Raw genomic sequence first — 12,516 nt, 5'->3', positions numbered from 1 at the left:
AAAAAAAAGAAAAAAACCCCCCAACAACATACAACCAACATTCCTACACTACTTTCTAGTCAGTGTTTCAGCCTTTCATCAGACTGCATATTTTTCACCAAATTCATGTTTTTCATTTACATATATTTAACTAAAATTGTAACCTGCTGATATTTTTTATAATCAAAACTGTACATGTTTGCATATTCAAATGTAGGGACCTGACATCTATTTCCCATTACAGTCATCAGGCGTTTCATACTGACTTCATTTGGAGTAGTATCAGTATGTGGTTGCAACTCCTGACATGCTTAAAACAATATTTAGATAAAAAACAGTACATAATGTATATATCTGACACATAAATGACACATTTGTTGCTCAAAGGGTTGAAAATTTAAAAAGGGGAATTCTGGTCCTACCTTTACAAACTGCCTTTCTGTGAAGGAGACCCCTCTAGTCTGGAAGTAAGTTCCAGAAGATGGGGAGTAGTGGGGAGGGGGCCTCCTTCCTTTTAAAAAAAAATATATAAATGGTCAAATATTTCCAAAAAAACAATTAACCCAGCAGTAATTATACAGGTGTACACAAATAAACTAATTTTACATGTACATGCCGAAACACCAGACACACATTTCCGTGCTGAAAATACTTTATCCTTGAGCATAAGGCAGATGAAGAAAGGCCAACTGTGTAAAATGTCCTAAATATTCTCCGTTAACTTTTCTAACATCACTACTGTCTGAATCTTCCACTAATAAAATAAAGTAAAATCATCCTCTCTTAACTTTAAGAAAATGTGCAAAGCTTTTAGCAGAACATCAAAACAGAAAGGTTAATTCTTTATTCTGAATGTCTCAGGCCCCGTAGCCATAAAAAACAATAATAAAGAAATAACATTCTCTTAATTCTATATCTACAAATCTCATTTTCCTTTAGTAAAGCTGTATTAAAGAATACAGCCTAAGGACAGTTAAAAATACAATTAAGAATTTTTTAATTCAATCAACATTATAAAAAGCAGGCAGAGTTTTATTGAGTTCAAACTCAGCAAACAATTGTATTCTAAAGGTCACAAAGCCTCTGACATTGTTATCAGAATATGTCTGTGTATTTCCAGTCAGTGAGTCTAAACAATTAACAGAAAGCCAAACGTCAGACTGAGGCAGGTTGCAATAGTAAAGAAGTTGGGCCAATGAAATCAAAGTAGAAGAGGAGTCAATTTGCAGGAGGATTGTATAGCTTTCTGCAAATGTGGGACTAGATCCACATTTGTTTCATTCAGATCCTTTCAGCTTGGCACTTGACCCAGTAGCTAGCTATTATGAGACGTTAGCGGATTCTGCCATCTAAGAAGCCAAATTTTACATGTGTCACTTACTGAACTATGACTTCTAGAAACATCATTTCCAGAACATTAAAGGCTATAAACCAAAGATCATCGCATTTGCTTGCTGTGTTTCACACAGTAAGTTTAATATATTGTGGATGGAGAAAATATGTACCAACTGACTATAACAATATGTGATTAGTTCTTCTATTATTAAACAGAGCATTTTAATTATCTGGAAAACAATGAAATAAGTTTCTATACCAATGGAAAGACATTGAAAGAACTATTGAAGATATGAAGTAGCCTAGCTATACTTGGAACCAAGAGGAAATGTAGCACAGAGTGTGATAGTAAATTGGGACATGTCTTCTAGTGCCATGAATCAAAGAGAAAAACAATTTTAGTGTGAGAATGTAAAATCCTATAATTTTTAATGAACTGATACGAGGAAAAATGTACTGTATGTTCAGTATGCTGTTAAATTTTGAAAGTATATAATACACACAGCAATGCTAGTGAGGATTTCAGAGACACAGGTATAAGCATGAAGTTTAAATTAGTGTCATCTCTCCTATTGTAGCAATTGCTGCAATATCCATCACAATTTCGTTTCCCCCCTATTATTATGCTACAGTTGAATAATGTTAGTTTCTGAGGAATACGTCACAGCTGGTAAGCATGAGATACTTAAACGTGCAAAGACTTTTGATCCAAGGAAAGTAAATATATTTAAAAGCACATATTATGGCTAAAACTGAGCTGGCAAAAAGAACAAATTATGTGTATGAATTGTCATTTTAATTGAAGAATTAAAACAGCCTGAAAAAAACTAAAATCACTATTATTAAGCAAGGTTTTTAGGATTGGAGCAATTCTTTGATCACTATATTTACAAAAGAACATCATTTTAGTAATTTTTCAATCAATGTTTTCGTGTATTTTAGCTAGCAAACCCATATGTGAAGATTTGCACGTGATGTTTAAATAAGTATTATCACTCACCATTGAAAACCAACTGAGATTATCAGAGAGATGTTATGGGAAAATAGATCCCAAACTAAACCTGTGGCAGACACACAGCTCTATGAATGCACAGCAGTTTAAACAAGTGAAGCTTGTTGGAATGGAATTTACAGGCAAAGCACTCTCAAGCAATCTTTTTCTACATCATCAGATTTCCTCAGTAGATGTGTTGTACAGGAGCTCTCAGTGTAGTGGATCACAGAAAGAAAACACTCTTCCCCTTTGCTCCTACCTGGTAAATCATTGATAATATATGAAGGAATATTTTTAAACACTGATTCTGCTCCAGGGTGCCAGTTGCCATTGCGCATTCATAAGTAGCTTCCTTTTAAGCCTTTTCCAAACAAATCAAGGGCTAGAAGTATTAAACAAATAAACAATCTATAGCAAATATGAAATTTAGAGTTTTAATGATATATATGGACGATAGTATGCCATCAGTTTTTCAACAGATTCACAATGAGGGATTCTGCTTAAAAAGTGATGGCATGATATGGCCCTTTGATATTTTTTTTAAGTCAGTTAAATACCAATATCTACACTTAAAAAAAAAATCCAGTACAGATCGTAGCATGCAGTAATACAAGAGTGAAACATGTTGGCTCAAGCACCTATACTGTCTATTTACATGTAATTAGTCCTTGTATTTTGAATCTAAATATATTCAAAGTATGTTGTGTGCATTTCAGAAGAGAGAGACTTGGTTTATCAAAATACTATCTGAAATTCCTAGCCTTGAAAAGACATATATGATTTAAGGAGACTTATTCAGGTGGGCTTCATTATTATTATTTAATTACATATATAGGATGCCATTTTTAGCCCATTTTGAAAATGGAAAGTTAATAAATATTTGTAATAATTAAATTTTTGGAACCAGGCAGAAAGCCTATTGTGGCAAATGACCACCCACACCACTTGATGTGACATAACTCAGCTGTTTTTAAAGTAAGATAGCCCATTAAAAACTAAACATGGTGTACTGAAGTTGCACTTTCATTATGTGACCTTACAGCATGCTGATTTATCTCCAGAATCCTTTTAAAAATAGAATTGCCCAATAGCTTGATAAATCAAGTTCATTTTGAAGGAAATTCAATATGCGAATGTTTCAGCTGTGCTCTTTTACAAATGGTCTGCCTTGTCAGTTTGAAAAACTGAAAATCAACAAAGGAACAGTGTAAGTATACTTGACCTTATTCCCTAATGTCTATCAAGAATTCCATGGTTGGTCGATTTTAAATTTGTGAAACTGACACTCAAAAATGTATAGAGCATCTTCAGTCCAGATCCCATAATTGCTGACTATACTCCAGCCACAGCCTTGGAATCTCCGCACTTGCCAACTTACACAGCACTTACAAAGCTAGTTTAAATACTCCATCAATCTATGTCTATTCCTTCCTTAGAGTAATCCTATTTAGATTATCTTTTAACCCTACGCTTGCATTATGGGAACAGTGCCATTATTAATCTAATAAAGGAAACTTACATTTTAAGATGAGACAAAGAAATGTAGCCTATCACCTCTGATAGCATCCTTCCTCAACCACAGTGGCAGGGGAGTCAACAATCCTGAATAGAATTATGGAGGGAGGGGAAGGACAACATACATTTAACTCCCAAACAACATTAGTCTAATTTATTGGCAATGAATCATAGAAAAGTGTCATTTTGATGTTGGCTATCTGTGTTAAAAATGTCCTTCTGGTGCATATGCTATGCACTGGTATTTGCTGTACACGAGCAGTTTATACAGGCCCCTAGTGGTTTAGACTAGAGCACGCAGCACAGATGAAGGGGGATTCCTACTCTATAGCTTGGCTAGTTTTAGTCTCTGCATTATTCCGGTTTAGAAATGAAGGGTGACCTTAAAATTAAAACTGAATTACTGATTACATTTAAAATACTAAACAATTCATTTCTAAATACAACCCCAGAGCTGTTTTCACAAACCTCCTCAGAAAATTAAATGCTGTATGTTTTAACATTTCCCATTCAGTGCACTGGCACAACTAATATTTGAGTTACATAACAGCCACAACAGAATGTTTAATTTATACCACTTTTTATTATTCATTAAAAAGTAATATGACTGCTAATACTAAAAGCAGATTTTAAAACACAGACCCTGACATCTAGAAGCTCAGAGATGCAGTTTTCCTTTTGAAACGCCATTCCTGACAGCTTGGCATAGCACACATAAACCACAATGAATTTCTCAGTGCCTTCTTAGAGTAGAACTCTACTACTTAGCCAAAGCTCTCAGTACTTAAAGTGGATATACACAAGCTATACATCATTTCAGCATTGAGAGAAACCTAAATATATTCCACGGTACCACCACAAGTGACAACTAAAATTGGAAAGCTACTCCTGTAAAAAGTATCCAATTAAATCCCTCTCCATGTCTGTGTAAAAGCTACACCACCGAGTTCTTTGAAAATCCCATGCCGACACATTATAGCTTTTAGCTATTTTAACTGGACAAAATTTGACAGCTGAATTTATGAAACTGACCAGTTTGTCAATTTCACACTTCAAAAAATACAATAATAGCTGATCTCATGAGAGTGAATTTAAGGAAACTGTCACGAAATTGCTAGCTATGTGAGATGCAAGTACATAGAATTATTTTGGGGGACAAGGGAGAATTTTATTTTGTTCAGAGCTGCTCTGCTCAGTAACAATGAACAATAAAGCTTTGTTCTTTCCCAACCCACTAAAAACTATGTAATACAATATATTCTAAACCACATTTCCATAAAGAATAGAAAGTAGAAAATATTCTAAACCTTTTATCAGACACCAAGGAACACAAAATATCTTAGAGCTGTGTTTCTTCATCTCTGCATCAAGATTCAAAGTAAAAGTCTTGATGTTACAGAAGTTGCCAGTGTTTGTACAAAAGGTAGGGAGAAGGCAATTGGCAAAAGGGTCACAAGACAGAATTCACATAGAAAGTTGAGACTAAGTTTAAATACTCGAGAGAATAGAAACATAAAATAAACATATCTACCCCCTGTAACTAGGAAATTCCAAAGCAAATCAGTATCTAAGGTCTCACATGAAATGTCGCACAGTCTCCAGTGGCTATTGAATGAACAGAAAAACATTAAACCTTTGCTACTCTGTGGCGAGGTGAACAAAATGGTCCTCTTTATATATGTAAAAGCTTCAATTTTAAATTGTGTGTATGTCTAGGGAAAAGGTGAGAAGAAATAGAAAGGTGTGTATGTGGTGGTACAGTGTACAAAGGCCAGGCAAGAGAATGTATACTCATCACACAAAAGTCTCAAAAAACAATGAGAAACAGAAATGTGCTTATTGAGAGGTGTCTGGAAAAGGAAAAGTGATGATGACTTCGTAGGGGGTGACAGTTTTAAGGAAAAAATACCCCCACCCCAAAATGTAGCACTTAGAACTGAATAAAGAAAACAAATCTTGTATTTATAAGTCAAAGTAGGCTACATTAAAAGAGGGGAAAGTCCCTGCTTACAACAAAATATGATTTTTAAGAGGGAGCTGGTAAAATAAGTTTTTTGCACAAATATGAGAGTTCCATTATAACCCTACAGAAAACTGACTGCACTGTTTCAGTTTCTTTACAGTGGTTTCAAAAAAGGACCTTTAAAAAAAAAAACTTCTTATCACCATGCACAATCATGTGCAATTGCCATAGAGGAAAAGAGAGAACTGATCTGATTCCAGTGTGTAAAGGTCTCCAAACAATTCCTCCCACACCTTGAATGGCAGCCACTTTCCCTTTGATTGCTGCTAGTTCCCCTTCTCCCCACTAGTTCAAATAAAAAAAATGCTCATTAATAACAACTCACCCCTCTTTACAATACACGAAACATGAATCCCCCCTCCCCCCACACTTACAGTAGGAATTCAGTGGAAATGTCTACTCTGGTCACTAGTCAACACCCCCCCCCACACACACACACCCCACAACTCCTTTCTTCCTTTCTCAGCCGTGGTTCGAGATTAAAACCCAGGAGAAAGCAGAGGCGAGGGGTCTGGCCAGGGCTAGGGGCAGCCTGTTTAACGCCAAGGGGGACGGGGGGTGCTGAGCGTGGTGCACATGTGTGCAATGCTCCCCACACACGCACAGATGGGGCAGCAGTGGGGGAATTACCTGGTCATGCTGGCTCCCCCAGTCCCAGCAGCAGCCGCCACCGCCGCCGCCGCCTGCCCGCCCGCCGCCACCGGCGCTTCCCTCCGCCGCCGCCACCTCCTCTCGCTGGGCTCCGGGGCGGCCAATTTAATCCAAGCCAAGCAGCAGGAGCCCGCGGGTCGCTGCCGTCTGGCGCTGGTGCGTGGCTCTCACAGCCCAACGCCGGCAAGCGGGGGAGAGTCGGCGGGAGTGCGGCGATCCGGCAACCCGGGGCAGCCGGCTCCCCCAGCCGCTCTCTTCCCGGCTCCGTGCTCCGCCGGCTGCTGCGGCTGCGGCTGCCGCTGCTCCCGGGCGCTCGCTCTGGTCCCAAGCCTCTGCTCCGCTTCCTCCTCCTCCTCTCTTCCCCCCGCTTCGCCTGCTAGCGGAGTCTGTGGCTGCAAATAGCCGGGTCGCCCACCCGCTCCAAACAAAGTGCCGCGCACCCGGGCGGGAGGCAAAAGGCGACCCCCCCCTCTCTCTCGGGGGTGGGGGGAAACAGCCACTAGCAGGAACAGTGCCCCTGCCCGGACTCCCCTGGGAGTAACGGGGGGGGGGGGCGAGGAGGGGTAACGTGGTGGAGGTGCCTCCCTCTCGCTTTGTTTTGATGGGGTTTTTTAATTATTATTATTATTATTTTTAAATCCTCTCAGGCTGCGTGGATCACAGGGTCCGTATGGCCCCAAGTGCTGGGCAGAGCTTGTTGCAGAGCGGTGCGGGAGCGGAGACGGTGGCGAGAGGGGGAGAAGCACTGAGCCAGCGGTGTCTCCCTGGACCACTGACTGACTGAGGACATAGGAAACAAGAGAGAGACACACACGGGGGGCGGGGGGCGAGAGGGGGGAAGGAGGAGGGGGAAGAAGGTGACGTCACTCCCAGGGATCCAGCTAGCTGTACCAGTCCAGCCCAGAGAAGATCTTGTCGTGTGTACACGCACACACACTTGTTTCCAGCACTGTGTAAATGGTGAGTGTGTGTGTGTGTCAGAGGGATGCACACACAAACACAGAACTCTGAGATGATGGGCATCTCAAATGTGTCCCCCTTCACATTCTCTCTCTCACACACACATACACACCACTAGAGAGAGAGAGAGAGAGAGAGTGTGTGTGTGTGTGTGAGAGAGAGAGAGAGAGAGATAACTGTCCCTCTCCAAAAAAACTTTCTAAATCCAGTCTATTTCAGTGGAATTTAAAGGGTTAACTTCTGTTCCAATTCACATCCTATACAATCCAATGAAATCAATGGAGGTGCAAGTACTATAACTCAGGCAGAATTAGTCCCTGAAGGCATATTATCATCATTATCACACAGTTGTATATACTTCCATAGGTTTACATGGCACTTTATTTTCTTTGTAAAGACACAGGGCCAAAGTCCATGTTCATTCACAGCGCCTGCTACTTCAGTGACATCAGGGGAGTTAAATGTAAGTCAATGTAAAGTTTGGCTTAAAGTCTCTGCTTTTTTTCTTCCTGGGGGCCCCAGCCATTTGGAGAGCAAGTTCTTCCTTACCTCACAGGGGCGTTAGGAGCATAAATATAGTAAAGGCTGGGAGGCACTCACATACTATGGTGATGGAAGCCATGTAATTGCCTCAGATAGATAGGTCCTGCAAACATGAGTTCTGCCACTGAGTTATACTAACACAATCTCAGTATAATATTTAATTTTGTTTTATATTATTTGATTTTACTTTGGAAATGTAGTGCTGTCCAGCTTTAAGGCTACTCCTGCTAGAAGGAAGGTATACTTTGTTCCTCCCCAACTCCTGTCCTCTTGTTGACATACTTCCAGTTGTGCCATGCAAAATGATCCCAAGATCAGTTTTATACTCAAAGGAGCACTGCATCTTCCAAAATGCAAAAGATTTTAATAATTGCACTATGAGTATGGAAAGGCATGACTATATGGAATGTGGCATGCCTAACCATTTTTCATCCTGTTGAATGAATTTGAGACTATTTTTGTTGAACAATAAAAAGTTGAGTGGATTTATATAGATCTATATATATAGATATATATAGATATATATATATAAAAATCACACACACACACACACGGTTACAGAATACAAACAAAAATGAAAACCCCATCACAACCCAGCCCCCATGTACCCCAAGACTCTATGCTTGCTTTGAAATAACTAAATAGATATGCCAGGTTTTAATATAATGATCCAGTGTCCTGACAGTTTTCGCCATTTGCCTCAGTACTCTTCATGCTAAGATCCTGGAATGACACAGAAAAATTGGTCAGTAATCCCACATCCCCTACAAATTCTGACACCGCCACCATGATTTAGATCTGAGTTTTGAGACTATATTTAACTTTTTCCACACAATTTGCAGTTATAATCATCTTGATATAGCTCCTCCCTCTGCTCTTCTTGTCAGCACTGTGGTATGAAGAAGAAATAAATCTGCTTCCTTCTATATAAACCACTAAAGCCAGGCCTACCTAGTGAATTTAATTTCTCAGATTTCTGATTTATGCAATAATGCTGGATGTATATATGTAAAGAGCAGAGGGAGAAATGATGCTGAGTGCAGTGAAACAGTATGAAAAACTCTGTGTCTACTGTTGCCCAAGGATGAATCAGTACCTGCTTTGATATCATCAGCAACAATAATGATAGCAGAAATATACATACATATGTGTGTGTTTATATTTCTGCTGTAATGTTAAACCTGTTGTTTCTATTTCACTGATATATTATTGCTCCCAAAAGTTTTAGCTTTCAGGATGCATAACTCAAAATATCACAAGTTAACACAATGTGGGGATAATATTCTTTTACAAAATATATTAAGATGTTCAAGTACAAAGTTCTACTAGTTTTTGTTTGTGCAGTTTATTGCCAAGATTGTGATAATACATAACTGCAATGCTAGCACAATACTGAATTGGAAGAACATTTCAAAAATATATTAACTTTGAAATATTTCTTATAAAAATATCAAACAAACTGGAAGTGCTGTACTCCCAGGTACAAAGATACTGAATTAAGCTAAGTACTCAGGATATGAATCTGTAAACAAACTTTTTAGTGTGGGGCATATCTCTTGCTTCTATTTGTATTATTACACATCTATACACATATATAAACACACATACACTTCTTCCATTGTTAAAAATAACGGTTTAAATTCTGCTCACCTAAAATCACACAAGTAGTCTTGTTGCCTTCACTGACACCTCACATGAGTAAGGGAGGAGAGACACAGAGCTTTACTCTTGACTGCCACCATTTAGGGCCTGATTCTACATTTTTTACTCAGGACAAAACTCCCACTGACTTCTGCTAGAGTTTTGCCTGAGTAAGACATGCAGGACCAGTCCTTAATGTTTTGATGTTGCAGTCTCATGCAGTTCAAACATTAAATAGTACTGTATTATATTAGAGATTAATACTACACACTGTTATTTTTCCCTTGGCTCTTGTGTCTAAGACTGTGGCATGCAATGGTGACAACTAGGCATCCCCACTAAACTCTTTAGTACAGTGGGATGTTCCATTAACAGTTGGAACCATCTCAATCAAAGTGGAACACTCGGTCACTTCAGGAGAAGAGCAAAGGGGGGCACAAAGGATACTCTGTAATTACCTTCCCCGTTTTTTTGATGCAGGCATTATGATAGCCGTATATTACAATTATTTATAATTACTATACGACAAGCTGTCAGGTGAAATCTAACAGGTGATTTGTCACAAAGCTCCATTAATGTAAACATTAGGCATTGTATTACCAAATGATTAGGGAACGAATTTCTGAGTTGCTGCACTGATTCTTGAAAAATTCTCATTTATAAGCCACAAGTCTTTGTGATCTCCCAGTGAATATTAAAGATAATAAAATACTACTAGACAAGTAAATACATGAGTTGTCAGTAAACAAAAAAATACATTCAACTAATGCACCTTGGATATGCATATTTCTAAGTGCTAATTTGGTATCTCAGCAGACTTAGTGGGTTTATCTTTATCTTTCAAACTTCCATGAGTCCTATACATCTTTCAACTGATACATCTTTGGTAGTTAAAGGCAGAGGTATCTAGAGAAGAATATGATTCCAAGTACAGTTATTTTTTATTATCATTATTTTTTCCTGGTTCACTATTTTTATCTTAGCTCTTTCTGCTAAAGAAATAAAAAAATTGAAAAGAGTAAGTCTACAGGAAACTAGTAATTAATCACACGATACATGAAAATCTACAGGGACTTGAGGCTGATGAAGCAAGATCAGTTTTATTAGATTGTGCTAGAATATGTGCCACAAACTGGAAATAAACAAGAGTATATGCAATGAAAGCTGTAAATAAGATTTTTGGACAGGAGAGATAGCTTTGTCTTCTACTACTGGAGAATGTCAGAAGTAAAGAAAACTCTGCTGAACAATTTTAAAAAAATAATATATTTGGAGTGGAAAATGCAATTGGGGGCGGGATTCTAGACTTATTTAGATTTTTTTTGCAGCAGGTCAGTTGTGAGATTGGCTTTAAATTCAGAAAAGGTGCTACAATATACAAAGATGATTTCACCTCTTGAGGTAGGAATGTAAAGCCTGTGCTTGTAGGAGAGATTGCACCCCCAAATTACAATGACAGATGACAACAGAAGAGAGTATGGGCAGAACATCATAAATCATTTCTGAGTTCAACTAAAGTGAAGATATGCTCCCAAAAAAGAAAAAGGGGCATACCTCCAACGTTTTTTTTTTAAACTACAAACTGGCTTCCTTTTTTCCAGTCATCAAAAGAAGTATGGCATACCAACATATTTATTATCATTATCTATCATCTGTAGTATATTTGTGCCTTGGAACCCCAAGAAAGGACCAAGGTCCCACTGTGCAAGGTACTATTCATGCATAGAAAAAAAGACAGTCCCTGCCCTAAAGAATTCACAGTTGCATACCACTACCCCCATTCAACCTCTGAAAATCAACAACTGAATTAATGTACTTTAAAATTCAGAAAACAGAGAAAGAAATGGATGAGTGTAGAAACTTAAATATAAGACTACATAATTAATAGGACTTTAGTGTTCTTTGTCTGAGTTCAGATGTCTAAATCTTATAGGACTAGACAAGATAGTCAATATTTTTATTAATGACCTTGGCACAATAAATAGATGTGTGCTAATGAAATTTGCTGATGTTACGAAGTTGGGAGGCATTGTCAATACAGAGGAGGACCAGAAAAGTACACAGGAAGTTCTAAATGACCTTGAACACTGGAGTGACAGAAATAGGCTGAAATTCAATGGTACAAAGTTCAAGGTCATGCACTTAGGGTCTAATTCTAAGAATTTCTGCTACAAGCTGGAGGCTCCTCAGCTGGAAGTGACAGAGAAGGAAGGAGACCCTTGGTGTGTGGGTCAATCACAGGATGACTATAAGCCACTAATGTGATGGGGCTTTGAAAAAAGGCAAATATGATCCTAGGATGTATTAGGCAAGGCATTCCAATACAGATAGAGAAGTATTAATGTAGGACCTCATCTGGAATATTGTGTACAATTCTGGTCACCCATGTTCAAGAAAGATGAATTTAAACTGGTATAGGTGCAGAGGAGTGCTACTAGGATGATCTTGGAAATGAAGGGCCTAGCTTAAGGGCGGAGAGTGGAAGACCTTGGCTTGTTTATTCTAGCAAGGAAGGCTGAGATAATTGTTTTCTATAAATACATTAAGGGGGCAAATACCAGGGAGGGAGAAGAGCTATATAGCTAAAGCACTGTCTCAAACAGTGGTCTGCAAGCTCCATTCAGGTGGGCCGCAGATAGTTCCCTCTAAAGAGCACGCCTGGGCAGCCACACACAATAAAATGAAGTGCCCGGACCCTGGAGAAGATGCAAATGTAAGATGAGGTGGTGGCCTTGGGGAGAATTGGGACGTGCAGGCCTGCGGCGGCCAGAGAAAGAGTTGACTTTCCCCAGCCACAGCTGTGGTGGCTGGGGAGAGATGGTCCTCCTTCCCAGTCTCAGCTCTGTGGCTGCTGTGGTGGGGGAGACACCCCCCT

The 12,516-nt window shown here is 39.0% G+C and overlaps 1 protein-coding gene across 3 annotated transcripts in view; it reads right to left on the bottom strand.

The window, feature by feature from the left end:
* The window catches only part of PTPRD (protein tyrosine phosphatase receptor type D), a 1,010,945-nt gene that overhangs the window by 496,464 nt on the left and 501,965 nt on the right, over positions 1 to 12,516 (bottom strand). Inside the window, exon 1 of one of the 3 annotated variants that reach the window (XM_039543119.1) lies at positions 6,477 to 6,564. The exons of the other annotated variants lie outside the window; for them this stretch is intronic. The gene's annotated coding sequence lies outside the window, so the exon portion shown is untranslated. Of the gene's footprint in view, positions 1 to 6,476; positions 6,565 to 12,516 lie in introns of those variants that run through there. 3 annotated transcript variants of the gene reach the window in all.

This window comes from Mauremys reevesii, linkage group 6, assembly GCF_016161935.1.
Source record: "Mauremys reevesii isolate NIE-2019 linkage group 6, ASM1616193v1, whole genome shotgun sequence".
Lineage (NCBI taxonomy): Eukaryota > Metazoa > Chordata > Testudines > Geoemydidae > Mauremys > Mauremys reevesii.
This window is presented reverse-complemented; position numbering and strand designations above follow the sequence as displayed.